The sequence below is a fragment of the Harpia harpyja genome, chromosome 12 (genome assembly GCF_026419915.1).
Source record: "Harpia harpyja isolate bHarHar1 chromosome 12, bHarHar1 primary haplotype, whole genome shotgun sequence".
Taxonomy (NCBI): domain Eukaryota; kingdom Metazoa; phylum Chordata; class Aves; order Accipitriformes; family Accipitridae; genus Harpia; species Harpia harpyja.
In genome coordinates this window covers 30,636,815-30,653,153 of record NC_068951.1, presented here as the reverse complement: position 1 = coordinate 30,653,153, position 16,339 = coordinate 30,636,815, and the positions used below count along the sequence as shown (strand labels likewise).

At 58.8% G+C, this 16,339-nt stretch overlaps 1 long non-coding RNA gene across 2 annotated transcripts; it reads left to right on the top strand.

Moving 5' to 3' along the window:
- The first annotated feature begins 442 nt into the window (after positions 1-442).
- On the top strand, positions 443-10,108 carry LOC128149486 (uncharacterized). Of its 2 annotated transcripts, none has more exons than XR_008237649.1 (3): positions 443-1,055; positions 2,012-2,325; positions 6,887-10,108. It is a non-coding gene; the product is annotated as an uncharacterized LOC128149486 (long non-coding RNA). The 2 variants fall into 2 exon arrangements; XR_008237650.1 differs by having other exon boundaries at positions 2,564-10,108.
- Positions 10,109-16,339: the final 6,231 nt, after the last annotated feature.

Genomic DNA, 16,339 nt, shown 5'->3' with positions numbered 1-16,339 from the left:
AGTAAACAGGAGCCAGTTTATTGCTCACTAGAGTCGTTTCCCGGGGAGGTCAGGAGGGCTCTCCTTGGGCTTGTGACAGCTTGCTAAGCTCCGCTGAGCCAAGGTGTTACGAGAGCACCATGTGCTGGGAAGAACAGCATTTAGCCCTGGGGATGCCTGCAGCCTGCTCTAAACCTTGGGACAAAGTCCTGTTTGTCTTCCCTTGCTCTTCAGGGTGCTGTGCTCTGGGCTCCCCTGCCCGCTTGTTTATGGCACTGAAGCAGAAAATTGTGATGGCTGTAATTGCCAGTGGTTTGCTGATTGCGTGCCCGCCCGGTTTGCCGGGCCAGAGACAAAGGCCCTAAATCCCCTTGAAGGTTTGAAACCGTGTCATCCTGACGGGCAAGCAGGGGAAGGGATTTACTTAGCATTTGCTTAAAGAGTGCCTGGATGTAAAGTAAGACCCGTGCGCCTCAGGGCAGGAGCAACGCCAGCATCCCTGGGGACTGCCCTGTAACGCCAGCTCGCTGCCCCCGCATGCCTGCCTGCGCCGGGGAGGCAGCTGGGCACCCCCGCACCCCCTCCGGGCTTCGCGTGTGGGAGGCCAGCCCCCGCGCAGGCTGCCAGCTCTTCTTCTGGCACCGATCCCTGTGCAGCTCCGGCAAATTGGCAGAAAGCTTCCCCCCGGGGCCCGAGGCACCACGGACCCAGGCTACGTGTGGCTGAGCCAGCCCAGCATCCCAGGGGACCGCTCCTGGCAGTGTCCCTGCCTCCAGCCGGATGCTGCCGGGAGGGTCCGCAGGCTTTTGAGAGTGGGGGAACCCCACCCCGCGTGCGAGACCCCAGCAGGAGCTCGGCAGCAGCTGCAGCAGAGCTGAGCAGAACGATGCAAGATGTCTGGAGACGGCCAGCTACCGGCAGGAGCGCGTGGGAGAGGAGCTGCCCGCCACGGGGCTCTGCCTGCGCGCGGGAGGGACCACACAGACGCTTCGCCGTCCGGCCCTTCGCAGCCTTGGGACGCCTGGAAAGAGCAGCACAGATTTTCCATCCGTCCCCGGGCTGGGTCCCCCCTCCAGGTCTGCTCCATCACCCCAAAAAACATGGGGAGGGGGAGGAAGCAGCCCCTGGCAGGGGACTGGGGGAGCTGCCCTTGTGCTGCTGGGTGCTGGGGGTGGGTCAGGCATCGGTCTGGGGCCTGAGGGGGGTCACTGTGGCCGAGGGAGCTTTGCACGGGACCCTGGGGGAGGAGGGAATGAGGATTCGGCCAGGCAGAGCCCCCGAGGGCAGCCTGGGCAAAAGGGCAGCAGGGCTGAGGCTGGTGTCAGCACAGCACAGTGACGGGCGCGGGGACACCCCGACGCATCGCGCAGCCGCAGCCCTGCGCTGTGCAAGCCAGGGAGCACCAGCAGCTTGGCTACAGCCCTGCCAAGCCTGCAGGGAAGGACCCTGTGCACAGCCACATCGGAGCATATTCGCGCAGAAAGAGCATAACTTCAGACGCCGGGTGTTGTTTCAACCCCGGAGCCTCCTCAATAGCGAGCTGCCCTCCAGAGACCTCCCCTCCGGCCGCAGAATGGAAGTAGCAGCCTCAGCACTTTGGCAGGAGCAGCGAGCTTTCTGCCTCTCGGCCCCGCTGAATAGCAGCAGAATTCATTACAGCCCCGTTTCACTTCTCCCTCCAATTATCCCCCCGGACAATGGGCCGGGGCTGCGGCGGAAGGTCCCTTTCAGGAGGTGCCGGTGGCAGGACATGCTGCTGGGGCTCGGCCGAGAGCCCCTTTGCTGGAGGGCAGTGACCTGAGTCCAGCAAATGCCACTTTGCGGCCTGGGTGGGTGAGCGTGCACAGGGCAGCAGGGCCGGCCCGGCACCGGGGACGGGGGGATGCTCCCTGCAGGGCGGGAAGCACTTGTTAAGAAGAGCTAGCCCCAATCTGCAAAACACCTGCAATATGGGGGTATTTTGGTCAAAAGTAAAATATCAACGATTGCTTTAATTAAGTACCGGAGTGTCATTTTATCTTTACAAACACAGTGGTGATTCGGCCCATCTGGCACTTCTCTCTTCTCTCCAAAGCGACTTTGGAGCCAGCAAATACCGCAGGCGCTACTTGCATTGTGGCTCTGACTCAAGGGACTGGGCTTCTGCAGGTGACACCTTGCATCCAAGGACCCAGATGTCTTCCTTGCTGTGCTGTGGCCACCCAGATCACCGCTCTCCGGCCAGCCATGTGTAGGCCATCAGCTGCTAAGGTGGAGAAACTGGCAGCAATTGGCGCTGGAGCCCATTGGGGCTCTCTGAGAACCTGGAGCTGGGCTTGGGCATCAGAAGATGGACATGACACCCAGGTAAGGGCTGGTCTTCACGGGTCCCTCCCTGGCTGCTCGGACAGTCACCTCCCTTCCAGAAATGCTCTGCCCCAACCACACTCGTTGCTGCACAGCTCCCCAGAGCCTTGCTCCTGCCCAGCGGAGCAGAACTTGCTGGAGGGAGATTTGAGGGTGGTTGATGCTCGGAGCAAACTTTGGTGGGGGGAAGGGGCAGGTGCCCAAAGCCTGCGGGCTTAACAGGGGCGGGGATTTGCAGCTGTGCAGGCAGGGAGAGCCTGGAGGTTCGTGCAGCCACCCTGTCCCTGCCACCACTGGCTTTGCAAGACATAAGGGCTGTTTCGGAGGAGCTGGGACAGGGGAGTGACTTTGCACCAGCAGATCCAGTCCTGGCACACTTGAGGCCGCGCACGTTGCCGAAGCAGGCTGTGCCCCAAGCTGGAGAGTCTGCAGAGAAACCCCGGGAGAGCTCGACAAGAGCTGAGGACATTTCCGATGGAGGCAGACAGGACACTCAGCCTACTTAGTTTATCAGGAAGAAGATCAAGGGGCGGCTTGATTACAGTCACAAGGACCTTGGTGCGTAAGTACCTTGGCAGAAATAACAAGCCAGGTACTTAAGAGCTCTTTAATCTAGCAGGGAAAAGCAAAACAAGGGCCAATCGCTCCACATTTCCAGCAGTCCGAGTGATTAACTCCAGAATGAGAAGCAGGAACCCAGGCTGCCTTCCCAGGGCTGCTGCAGGGCTGGCTGGGGTCTCCCACCCCAGCATCACCTGGAGCAGCGTATTTTACCTTAATGGAAGGTACAAGAAACTTTTGGAGATGGCAGAGGGGCTGTGGGGCTGGGGCAGCGTGGGGTGACCCATTAAATGCTTCGGCTGCAGAGGGCACACCTCGGCAGGCGAGGTGGCCACTGCTGGTGCTTGGGACAAGGCAGGGTACAGGTGGCATTGTCCGGGAGCAGGGGGTAGCATGGCATGGGGCAGGTGGCTCTGGCCAGGGAATCTGCAAAATGGCATTTATGGTGAGATTGCAGCCGAAAACTCTTTGTGCCAGAGGGATCTCCAGCTGCTGAGGTTCGAGCTTCTGAGCAGAGGGAAAATTGATCCCCTCTCTGCAAGCTCACAAACCCGACCAAAAGCTCCCGAGGCCACAGGGGAGCTGGATCACCTGGCAGCACCGGGGGCTGATCCCAGTAATGTGCCTCTGGGATCTCCTGCTGGACACAGCTAACAGGTACCAGGCAGCTGCATCTTCATCGTGCCAAAAGCGTGGTGAAGCTGAAGTAGGAACAGAGCGCTTCTCTCACGAAACCATTCATGTTTCTATTTAAATCCTATTCTTCCCCTCGGTTTTACAGTTTGCTGGTTAAAAATCAACAGCCTGGCCAGGGCCCTGTTGCAAAGCATCGGGAAAAGCCCTGGCTTGGGGGGGGTGGCGCAGGGCCCCCAGTGCAGCCCTGACGCCCGGCGTGCTGCCAACGGGGCTAACAAAAGGCCAGCAGCGGGGCCAGCCCGTGCTGGGAGCGCCACGGAGCCCATGCTGAATAGCTCTTCCCGCACAGAGGAAGGCATGAAGAGGCGTAATCAAATAAGGGTATCAGCATGGTGCTCCTTGAACGGCACTCCCAGCGTGAGCCGGCGGCAGGGCCGGGCGGAGGTGACAGGTATCTTTATCCCGCCACGCAGGAGAGCTCCAACGTCCCGCTGGCAGGAATTTGTCTGCAAATTTTCCCCCATTGAATGGAGCGAGGGGGCCGGCAAGGCGCGGGCTGAGATGATCGCTTGATTACAGCCGGGGCAGGCGAGGTGGAGAGACGGGGCAGCTCCCAGGGAGCCGTGCTCCCAGCCCTTAACCTCTCCTCGGGAGACCGCAAATTATATCTGTTAATGTATCAGCCCCCTGGTATCCTACAAATAAGTCGTCTGGCTAAGTGCATGTCAGACATTCGCAGGAGGAGTTGTTACCTTTTCATCACTTAATCATTTTCATCATCATCAATTAATTCATCTTGCAATAAACTTTAACCCAGTGAGTCCTGGGGAAGGCAGGTGAAGAGGCTTACCAGCCCAGCTGGACTGTAAACACAAGCAGGAGGCACCGGCTGCAAAAGGGGTTTAAAGAGCAGAGGGAAAGAGTTTTCCCCGCTCCCCCGTGGAAATGGGAAACCCTCTGCCACGGGGACAGGAGTATTCCCAGCCCCGCTTCCCATTCCGCTCCCCTGCCAGCTGGGATGTGCAGAGCCAGGGTCCCCCTACGCCGGGGACCAGGAGTGTCCGGAGGAAGGATGCTCCCCTGGCGTACCAGGGCCGGGGATGAGGGGGGGCACTTCATGCACTCCCCCTGGGTGCCAGAAGTGATTTACACAGTGCACCCGAGAGCAGAGTCAATTAAGGTCACATTTCTGTGTTGCTAAACAACAGGCGGCTCTGGGTTCAGGCCTGCTGAAAAGAAAACAAAAGCCACCCCTTGAAACGGGGGCTTTGAGAGGGTTCAAAGGAGCACGAAACAAAAGGCGGGCTTTGTGGGCTGCCCTCGCCCGCGCCTTCCCGGGCCCTTCCGCCACCAGAGACACCGTTAATGTGGCAAGGGGGAGTTTTTAATTGTCCGGCACAAACAATGCTGGCATATTTAGGCCGGCCTCATTACAGAGCTATCCGAAATGCTTGAGAAGCATTCCCACCGCTTAGCATAAATAGCAGAAACACTCTTTCACGAGCAGAGCAGGTCCCATCTGCTCCCAGCCCGTCCTCACCTTGACTTGCAATGGCAAGCCCGTGGGGTCGGCCCCTCCGCCCCACTGCTCCCAAACCCCAGCGCGGGGACCTGCCTCCCTGCCCTCAGCTCACCCCGCCGTAGGGTGCTGCCCGGTCCCCGTGGGAGCGGAGGGCAGGAGCTGTGGGGATTTGCAGCGAGGAGTGCTCTACCGAATTGGCCGGTGTGGCAGCTCCGGCTGGGGTTTGCTCTGCCTGCCTGGCTCCAGCGGCTTGGCCACGGGTGATGGGGGTCTCGAGGGGCATCACGCACGGCTCCTGACTGGACAAGGCGGTTCGCACACAGCCCTCCTGGGTCCTGGCTGATGTCCCTCATGGGGAATGAGACAGAGAAGGTCTCAGGGACCTTCCACAGCGGGGCTGAGCCTGAATTGGAAATAACACAGACATTTCCCAGAGAGACCCAAACCCAAATGGGGACCGGGGTCTGGGCTCTTGACGGCCACAGCTGTTTCAGGTTTACACCCCATTGCACTTACTGGAGCTCCCTACCAGCTTTCCAGTTGGTGCACGGGGGCCCTTGACCCCAGCAGAGTGTCCCATGAGCCCCTTGCAGTGAGCCGTGCCGGCAGGCCATCCCCCAGCCCGGGCAGAGGAGCACGTGGCTGGGAGGGGGCTGCCCTGGCAGGGACGCAGCCCCCCGGGGCTGGGAAATGGCATGGGCTGCAGATGCCGCAGGGTCAGCTGCCACCGCCAAGCCCAGCCATGTGCCTGGCATTTCCCGGGCAAGCGGTGCTGACAGGTTGTAGCCCGACAGCCAAGGCCGGGGCAGAGCTGTGCCAAGTGGGGCGGCGAGGCTGCCGGCACCGTGGGGCTGGAGAGCCGGCACCGAGGCACAGAGACAAGGCAGCCCCAGTCCCACAGGCAGGGGGTCCCTGAGGGGGCTGAGCTCCCCTCCCTGCACCAGGGTGGCTGCGAGTAGTAAAGGCACTGTGACCATCCACCCTGCGTGTCCCACATGCACGGGGAGCACAGGGACCCCTTTTCAGCCCAAGCAGTTTCTGTGCTCCCCACCCTGCCTGGCTCCCCTGCTTTCCCCCAGGACTTGTAGCTCCCGTCCCTGGAGCGAGCCGCCCCGGCAGCCGCGGGCAGCCCAGTGCAGGGCAGCCGGGGCGGCGAGCCTGTTTTCACCGCGTGGGTCCTGGCAAAAAGCCTTGTCAGCCCACAGGGATCAAAGCGAGCAGCGTTTCCCGACCGATACCTGATCCTGGAGCTGGAAGGGAGCCGGGAGGCTGCCGAGTGCCTCCTGCACCGCTCCCACCGCCACGCAGTGCCGAGCGTGCCGAGGGCCCCGCGCCACCGGGCTGCGTTTTATGGCACCGTGGTTTCTGCCAGCTCCCTCCTCCCCTCTTTTGCCTCCCCTTTCTTGGAGGCAACCAGCTCCCCACGCCCCACAGTTTATTAAAAATCCCGGGTACCTTGGAAGAGACAACACAATAGTGTACTTGTTACAGCTGCCTCGTATTAATGGACTGCCCCTTTTGATTTTAGAGTGGAACTTTTGGCAGAAAACCAGCATCCAAAAAGGAAAATGGCTGTAAAACTCAGCAAAAGGGGGGAGCGGGGGGGAAGCCCCCAGCTTTGATCAGAAAGGCTTGAAGATGAATCGCAGTGATGCCCAGGCAGATTTGCTAGAGGTGAAGTTCAGTTGCAAAGAGGGGAGCCAGGGCAGGCGCAGAGGGGGCTGGCCGGGGCTGCAATGGGGCTGGGGTGGAAGGCAGCCACGGCAGCCAGAGGTTCAAAGGCCTCTGCAGCGAGGAGCAGAATTGGAGGATTATTCACTTTCTATATTTTCACTCCTGCAGCACACATGGGAATCTAATTGGCCAGGATGAGAAATACAGCCAGACAGCTTACAAGTGGGCTCAAGAAGACATAAAAATATTTGCAGCTGCAAGCCATTAAAGGCGAACCCAGCCTCGCTCTTACACTTTAATTACCCTGCTGTACGCTCTCCTCCACGTACCAGAGCTAACGTCAGTTCAAAAACCTTTCTGATCTTAAAAGGCCAAGCACAACGCCTGGCTGCACTGGGGCGGCAGGGCTCTGGCACAGCGAGGGCTGCACACCTCACAGGGTGTCCAGGCAACAGCTCTCACCCCACCGCCCCAACGCAGACCCCGACACTGCTCCTACAAGGCTGACAGCAGCCCTGACCCCCCCGAAGGGGTTAGCTTGGCTTTTTATGGAGGGAGGGAGCCCAGTCTCTTGGGGTCAGGGGCTTCCCGTGCAGCCAGTGCTCTGCAGGGTCTGGCCAAGCTCATCCCTGCACCTCCCTGCAGTGGCGGCATGTGGCAAAGCCCTTTGTGGGGCGATGCCGGCGGGTGTGTCCTCCCACAGCCTCCCCAGCCGTCATTGCTGCTTCTGCATCGCAGCCGAGCCGCTTATTCCCCAGGATCCAAAAGCACTTGCCAGGGAGATTTCTCCCTTCTCAGCACCCGGACCCACCCCAATGGCTGGAGACAAAGGGTGACGGAGGGACCCCATCTCCCCATCTCCACCACGGCAGCTCCACGTCCAGGTCACTACTCTTCGCAGTGCTACGGGCACTGCAGGCTACCCAGGGGACGATGCCACCCACAGCCGCCGTGCAGCCACCCCGGGATGCTGGCAGCTCAGCACTGCCCGCAGGGGGGCTCTGGATTCGGTGAGGGGTGGCGGGGCGGCAAGCCCAGCCCAGCCCAGCCGGCCACCGCCGTGCTGCTCCCGGCTCCTTGGCTGCTCATTTCCTTTTCCGCTTCTGCAGTGACACCAAAGATGTTATTGCAGGTGCCGGCCGTGGCCCCGCTCGCTCCCCCGCATGGTTCACCCGGCTTCTCCTGAAACCTGAGGAGAACTGAACTCATTCTATGCCATTTTATTTCAATGCTCTGAGGGTTAACCTTGTGCCAGGCATTTTTAATCCAGCTATAAACACGGGAGAGCAGAGGGACTGCAACCTTGCTTAATGGGGCAATTTTTTATTGATTAGTTTGAGGCTTTAATGCAATCTCCTTCCAAATGCATGAGCTGGCCAGCAAGAGGGTGTTTGAGTCTGGACTCATTTTAATTGAGCTTGAAGTTGCTTGGTGGCACCAAAGGGGCATTGCAGGACATAGGTAAGGACCCCAAAAGATGGGGAAAGACCCTCAGGTGGAAGACCTGAAATGAATATATGGTGTTTGCACTAGTTTGAGACGTTAAACCCAGGTGCGTGCACGGGACAAGAGGAAGACCTGCCTGGAACTGCTGGTGCTGGGACTGTGCACCAGGGTGTAGGCAGGGAGCTCGCTGGTCCTGAGTCCCCAACAGTGCTGGTCCTGGGGTGCCGAGAGCTGCCCTGCTTCTGGGGCAGATGCTTCAAGTCCTGCAAGGAAATGCAGGGACAGGCGGGCTCAGGAGCCCCGTGCTGCCCGAGGACATCTCTGCTGGAGCCAGCGTGCTGGGGGTGACGCCGTGTCACCGGCACTGCTGGGGGGCCGATGGGCACAGCACAGCACAGCAGAGCCTCGCGGGCAGGACGGCACAGGGGCAGCGACGCAGCACTGCCGGCAGCCCCGGCAGGCCTCCACGCACAGATGGCTGTGAGCAGGACCCAGCCTTTCTCTCTCCTGCCCCAAACCCTGCCAACCTGGCAGGAGCTGGCAGGGAGGGCAGAGAGGGTGCCGTGCCCCGGGAGCCCACCTGTGCCCGAGGATGGGGAGGAGGCGGCCGCAGCCCCGGCCGACAGCTGGGGAGAGCAAAGCGAAGGCTAAATAAGGATGCTGGCCGCTCCTGGCTGCCAGCCCAGTGCTGCCCCCACAAATCACCCAGTGGCAGATGAAAATCAAACCCCGATGGGAAGATGATGCCTGGGGCCGGGCTGAGCGCCAAAGGAGTGATGTTAGCCCCTCCACGGGGTGCAGGCCAGCAGGAACCTTTCCGGGCATCGTGTCCCCAGCGGGAATTTGCTGTGAGCCGGTCTCACCCCTTGCAGGGGGCGGAGGTTCCCTGTGCCCCCCAGGAGAGGACTGGCCAGGGGATTCATCTCGGGGTCGGGGAGCCGGGCGGCTGTCGCCTGCCCAGGCCGGCATCGGGGCTGCTCCTGGCTCTGTCCCGCTCGGCTGCTCCCGGCCCCTGCCGAGCCCCGGGGGGCAGCACGGGGGGGGGGGGGGGGGGGAGCGGGGGCTCCAGATTGGAACCACATGGAAGCACATTTGCAACAAATTAGGCCGGGAGCCAGCAGCTCTTGCTTGGCCGGGTGTGCAGCCAATCTTTGGGGATTGTCAGCTCCTCCCAGGTTTCCACAGCGGATGTTCCCTGGCCAGAGCGCAGCTGGGCTCCGCGCAAAGCTGCGGCCGAGGCAGCCCAGAAGGAGATGAGCACACGCGCGGGCAGGGACCCCCGCCCGCAGGCGCAGCCCCGCCGGGTCCAGCGGGCCCCTGCGCGCTCCCCGCCTCAGCCAGGGATGCTTTTTTGGGGTGAGGATGCCCCAGCGCTCCGGGGGAGAGGAGGTGGTGCGCCCGAGGGGTTATTCAGCCGCTTCCCAGCCTGGCAGCCCTGGGGCGAGGGGGCAGCTGCAGCGGGCATGATGCCTCCCTGCCTGCCCCGGCTCACCAACCCCTCGAGCTGCACCCAAAATTCAGCAGCTGGGGAGCCGCAGCTCAAGCACTAGTGTGAAATCACCTCTCAGGGGTACCTGAGAAAAGGGCTGACGTGAGAAGTGGGGAAGAAAAGCTCTGCCTGGCAGCCCTCACGGGGGGGGGGGGGGGGGGGTGGGGGGTGAGAGGGTTAAACCAGTGGTACAGAAAGGCTTTGAATGTGCATGTCAAAGAATGACACTAACAACTCGTGTGACAACCTGCCAGGAAAACTTTTCAGATCATAATTCGCATAGCGTTTGTATCATGTTCCCTTCCTGTTTAAGAAGGCAATATGGAAACCGTGCAAAGGGTTATTTGCTGGTCAGGCCGGTTTGCTGGTTACACTCCCTGTCACACGCGTCCCTTTAGGAAGTGATGCCACCGTAACAGACATCATTTCTAAAAATAACACCATCCCATGCATTAGTCTCCAGTGCCATTTGTTCTAATAATTCATTCCTAATTAAAGAATAATGGGTAATGATTAGCAGTGGCTGCATACTAAGGCCCTGGCAGAGCAAGAAATTGGGCTGCCTCCCCACAAACCACCCAACCATCTTCCTCGGTGGCGAGTCCTACCGACGGCAGAGGACAGAGGTGGAATGCTGCCTTCCTCTGCCCAGCCCAACCATTTCAGCCCTCGCAAACCCATCAGCAGTATTTCACTGATCCTGCCCCACCTCTCAAGGACAAATCCCAGGGACACCCAGAGCCCCCATGCAGCCGTAGAGCCATGGCACGGGTGCTTGGCTGGATGCATAGGGGCCCCAGCGGCACTCCAATAAGGCCACGTCTGGTTGTAAAACGGCCTCTGGTTTTGCGAGTAAGGATATTTATGAAATGACAGGCTGCAGTGTTAATCTCTGGTTGGCGAGCAAGCATGCCAGCAGCGCAGCAGCCCGGCGCAGCCTGCGAAAGCCTTTTGCCGCAGTCCGGGCAGGCAGGCGCTTGGGGAGGTCCCGGAGATCAGCCTGTCTGCCGGTGGGTTTTGCCTCCAACGCTTTGCACGGCCCCTGCTCCCCGACGCCTGCGGTGCCCGTGCCCATCTCCCAGCACAGAGGGGCTGGGGCGGGAGCTGCCCGTGCGTGGGCATCCCCAGCTGTGGGAGCTGACCCGCAAGCCCCCTGTGCACTCCCGCTAACGGCCCTGCAGCAACAGCGGCCCAAACACGACTCCCCCTTGGATTTTTTATCACCCGCATAGTGCTGGCGAAGGAAGGGAGGCCACCGCCGGGGAACATCTGGGCTCCATTGCTCATTGTCTGGCAATTAATGTCAGCGCTGAAGACAGAAGGGACGTCAGATATTAAATAAACACGACCGCACTCTGCAGACCGAAACAGCCCCCCTGGGGAAAGGCACACATGCACCCGCACCCGCATGCCCCCCCCCGGCACGGCCCCGGCCAGGGTGCAGGACATGGGCGGCTCGCCGCACACACGTGTGAGCACAGCCACACACGCTCGCAGGCTCCCACACAGCTTGGGTTTCACATCAGCTAAGGCAGAGCAGGGAAAAAAAAACAGAGCTCCTTTTCCTTTTTCATTTTCCAGCAGGCAGATTACATCTGCAAGTGCAGAAACTGCCAAAAACTCTACCCCGTGAAACAGGGTGATGCAGGGAAGGTGGTCAGAAGCCCCCGGGGTCTGGGCTGGCCAGTACCCCCGCAGCAAAGCTTCTGCTTGGGGTCTCACCCCTGGGCTGGACACACGCCTCCGGCAAGTAGCAGCCACGTGCCGGTCCCCGTGGGTGCGCACGCTTCACATGCGGGGCCATGTGGGCTGTGCCCTGCCTTTACCGGCACACCGGAACCCTCCTGCTGCCCCCACAGTCCCGGCACGGGTGGGGGCTGACGGCAAATGTGTTCCCCCCCGCCCCGCTCCGACCTCAGTGGACACCAAAAGCCTTTTCTCCTGCCCTTTCCCTGCCTGTGCTCAGAGGCAGAGCAAGCGTGAGAGCGGCCGGACCCACAGAGAGCGGGAAGGCTGTCCAGCCATGGCACAATGGCAGACGCATGCCCTGGTGCTGCTCCTGCCGGCTGCCAGCCCCTGGGCTGAGCGAGCTGGTGCAGTATTTAATTCACAGGCCGGGGCAGCTGTTCACCACAGCTGCTTCGCGCCGGGCAGAGGATGTACTGTTGGGCAGCTGGCCCAGCCCCAGCTCACCGGGCACGCCGGCTGGATCGCGGGAGCACGGCGGGGCTCGGCATTACCCCTGGGTGCAGGCTGCGGGGCTGGGCTGGGCTGGGCTGCACAGATGCTGCTGTGATGCGTGTGTAAGAGCCATAGCACAGCACCGGGGCATGGCACGGACCGGCGCTTGCCGTGCAGGTGTGCGGGGTGTTCCTGACCTCTGCCCACTGCTCCTGCATCACTGGAGCAAAGTTTCCTGCATCCCGGCATCTTCCATCAAACAGCAGGCGTTTCAGCAAGGCAAGTTCACCCTGCGCAAGTGCGGGGAGGAAAGCAAAACACAGCGGGTTGGTAGGTGCCCAGGCTCAGCCTGGGTGGTCTCCCATCCCTTCTGGCCTTAAGCCTGTGCGTCCTGTAAAGGGCAGCAAGGAAAGGGACAGGCAGCAAAATGCGCCCCGTTCACAGAGGAGAGGAGTGCTGCAACCAGCCAAGGGCAGCGCACAGGGTTTTCTGCTCCCATGTGCGGCGGGGACTCATTAGCTCAGGGCTGGCTGTGCCTACTTTATTCTCTGGAAGCTTTTGTTCCCTTACAGAAATGTAGTCTCTCTCTCTCTCCCTCACCCTTAGCCCCTTTTAATATTAAGGTCAATAGGTTGACGATTAAGCAGGAAAAGGGCATGAAGAATCAACCAAATTAAATCTTGTGTGCAAACAGGTGGGTGTGAAATTTCAATCAATGGCTGGTGTTAGCGGGGACCCCCGGGATCCCGATTTCCCAGGGGAAGACTGGGCAGCCCCAGGGGGATTTGGGTACAAAAACTCCAGACATGGGAGAATAGAAAAAAGTCTTCTCAAAAACCAATATTGACAAGGTCCCTGTGTTTGCACCCCGGCTTTCCCTGGCAGCACAAAGGGAGATGATTATCCCGGGTCCGGTGGGGAGGGGATGACGGGAGCTCAAAGGTGAGCCGGGCCCCCCCTGGCTCCCCTGGCCCCAGCCCCTCCGCTTAATCCCCCTCTCGCCCGAGCTTTGAAGTCGCTAGAGGTCGAATATGGGATGTAAATCACGTTAGCCGCAGTGTGTGATCACAACGCCGCTGCGAGACAATGCTGTGCTTCCCCCGGCGCCCGGGCATCCCGCCGAGCCGTGGCCAGCACCGGGCTATAAACAGCCCCGAGCTGCGGACGAAAGCGGGGACCGAGGGTGGGCTGCAGCGGGGGGCACCCATGGCAGGCAGGAGAGAGCCTCGTGCCTTGCCGCAGAGCTGGGAGTGGGAGCCGTGGCGGGCACCGGCGCCCAGCGGCCGCAGGGCTGCCGATAGCAGGAGGCTCGTCCCTGGGATTAATTAGCAAAGGCTGCGGCCGCAGAGCAATGTAAAACACGAGCCGTTTGCTGGGGCGTTGGTTACCGGGGCTGTCCCGCAGCGTTGCACATCTTGTAAGCATTAGCATCACGTAAGAGGAGCCTGCACAGAAGGACGTGGGGTTTATTGGGTTGTAAAGTGCGTTGTTCCCGTTACAGTAACGACGTTGCTAGTGAAGAAATGTGCCTTTCGCACACGAGGCTCGGGAACCAGGTGTGCCAGGAGGAAACATAGCAGGGTTTGGAGGCTCTGCTGTCACCATTGGGATAACAGAGAGAGAGAAACAAAGCAGGTGTGGGAGAAAGCAGGAGGAGGCATCAAGGAGATGCTACCACTACCTCCAGGGCTGCTGTGCCTTTCAGCCCTTTGCTTTACCTGCCCCGGCCCTGGCTCGCCGGTGCTCAGCTCCCCTGCTCCCTAACACGGGGCTGCGCAACCCGCCCGCCACCAGGCAAGTTCAGGCCCGGGCTGCTAGGGGTGACAGGGTGACAGCGAGTATCTGCCGGCTCCTCGGCTCTGTTTTGATGCCCTTCGCTGTGCCTTGCTCCAGCACTTGCGCTGCCTCCTGCAGCACCTGGGAACATGCAACACATTGGGTTTGCTGCCCAGAACAGAACAAGGGCACTGCTGCCCGAGCGAGCAGCCCTGAGCACCAAGAGCTTCCCTGCCCCATGGGGCAAAAATCTCCCATGTTTAATTTTCCCTTAGCCAAGGAAGCAGCCTCCAAACAAAGTGATGGTGGACCCAAATAATTAATCAGTTTCCTTTTTTCTCACTACTAAAAACGCAGCCATTCTCTGCAGGCAGCAAGTTGGCTGGTTTAAGTCTTTTTTCACCATTTCACACCCAAACCAGGACTGATTGTCCCAGACTAGCACCAAAGCTTATCAGCCATCACCGTCCGGCTGTACAGATCTGGATGAACTGCATTACAGGCATGCCCCTGCCAGCCTGGCTCCAAATGTTCCTGGTTTCTCCCCGGAACTGCCACCTGCCTCGGTGGCCCCGGCAGACCTTCCCGAGCAGGTGCCTGGTGGGAAACACAGGACCTGTCATCCTCCCCGCCTGGTGACAAGTGATGGAGAGGGGCTGGGTGATGCTGGGGATCTGAACCATGTGGCATCAACGCGACCACACGTACCCGCTAACAGAAGCCAGGCATGGGTACCAGCCCAGCTCACCCCCCTGGCTCCCCTTGGCTCCTCTGCAGCTGGAGGGGCTGCTCCATCCCCGAGTGCTGCTGCAGCAGCTGAGCACAGGACTCTGGCAGTCAGAAAATATCTGCTTTCAAAGCTTTTCTTTCTTTCTTCTTAATTGGGAGACCGGATGATTTTTTTTTTTAACAAAACATGTTGTTATTGTGGAAAATATCTGCTCTCCACAGAAAATGCCTCGCGTTCGCTGTACACATTGTGGGCCATACCAGAAATATCTGATGTGCTTCCAAAACCGCTGGGGCATTTCTTTTCCTATTAGAGTGGAAATTTTCTTCAGGAAACAAGTTTTACCTAGTTTGCACTGACATTTGTGGCAGCAGAAAGCAAGCAGCCCTGTCCCCATGCCACCCCTCAATCTCTGGGAGGTGGCATCGTAGGGGCACCCTGGCATGACCAGGCACCCAAACCTGCAGCACAAACCCTGGCTTCGACCCAAGCTTTGACCCAAGAAAGTCCTGTGGGCAACCAAGCACCAACCGCCAGCACCCATCTGGGCTGGCCCGAGGGGGAACCACAGCTTCTTGGGGCAAGATGATATCTGTTTGAGAAGCACAGAGGAAAATAAGTTATTTTAGTCCCATCAACAGCACCCCGGTGCCATGTGAGAACCGAGCGGAGCCCAGCGTGCTCACCAGGCTCCCAGGGCTGGCCCAAGGACAGTTATGGAGATGCCCTTTTCTGCCCCACCGTGTGACCTGCCCGGTACTACAGCACTGCTCTTTGGCCCCAGTCGGAAGAAAGGTCTGAAAATTACTGTGGAATAGCAATGTTTGACTATTAGATCTGGCAAAGTGACCTGATTTTATCACCATATCTTCTGCCCATACTGCGGGTGTTTCACAATGTGAAGTACCAACAGTGCCCAAGCCAAACATCTGATATATTCAACATTAGCCAGTATGGCTGTACAGCATCAACACTAATTGAAAGTTTAGAAAGCTAAGTCAAATCCAAACACTGGCATTTCAATTTAGCATTTTCCATGATTATTCTGTAGAAATGACAGAAAAAAACCCAAACACCCCAAACAAAACAAAAAACCTGCAAAATTTCACTCGTGTCTTTAAAATTTAGCTGTGATTAGCACAGATGTCAGGATGGTGATTACAGCAACTCTACCCATTGGTTTTCCTGCTGTGTCTGTAGCACAAGGTAGGAAGCAGCCGGGGATGACTGTTACGGTCCCTCCACAACAGCTCCAGCTGGGTCTGAATCTGACAGTCCGGGACTTTTTAAACTCTGTCTGGCTCAGGAGGAACTGCACCCTTTCCAGGTGGGGACTATTCCTTAACACTGTTCCCCCCCAGCAAAGCCTCTGGGGACAGTAAAGAAAATTGTCTGTGCCTTCCCATCTGAAACATGCCTTGTTTACTAGCCACTCCTCATCAAGCGTTTATCGGTTCAAAACCATGGTGGCTCTCCTCGCACACCAGAGAGCTCGGGGGCTCATTAGGCAAGGGCTGGCTTCGCCAGCAATGAACCCGGTGAAGATGCTGGGGTGCCGCGTGGCACAGCCAGCCGGGACACAGCCATATTCTGAATTTCTTTCTTTTTTTTTTCAAGCAGACTTCTGAGAAAACATCTGCTGTGCCCCAAGCCCGCACCAGAGCTGAAGATCAAAATAAAGGACTTTTGTCTTTTTATTAAGCATTTTAGCAAACGTGACTATTACATTCATATTATATTTCCCTGTTTTGTACAAACACGTTTAAGTCAGCACTAAGAGGATTACGTTTATGGCGCACCAATCTCTGCTCAAATGGGCTGACTAAAGAAACTCTTGTTAAACAGTATTTTCTCTAATGCCTGTTGCTTTTCTTCCTTGCTTTAGTGCTCAGACATCTATCCAGGCTCCCTAAATCCACCCTCCTCATAAGCTTTCAGATCAAGACTCTTCCCCCCTCCGCCCCCCTCCGCACCCTTTTAATACAGCTGAAGATGAACA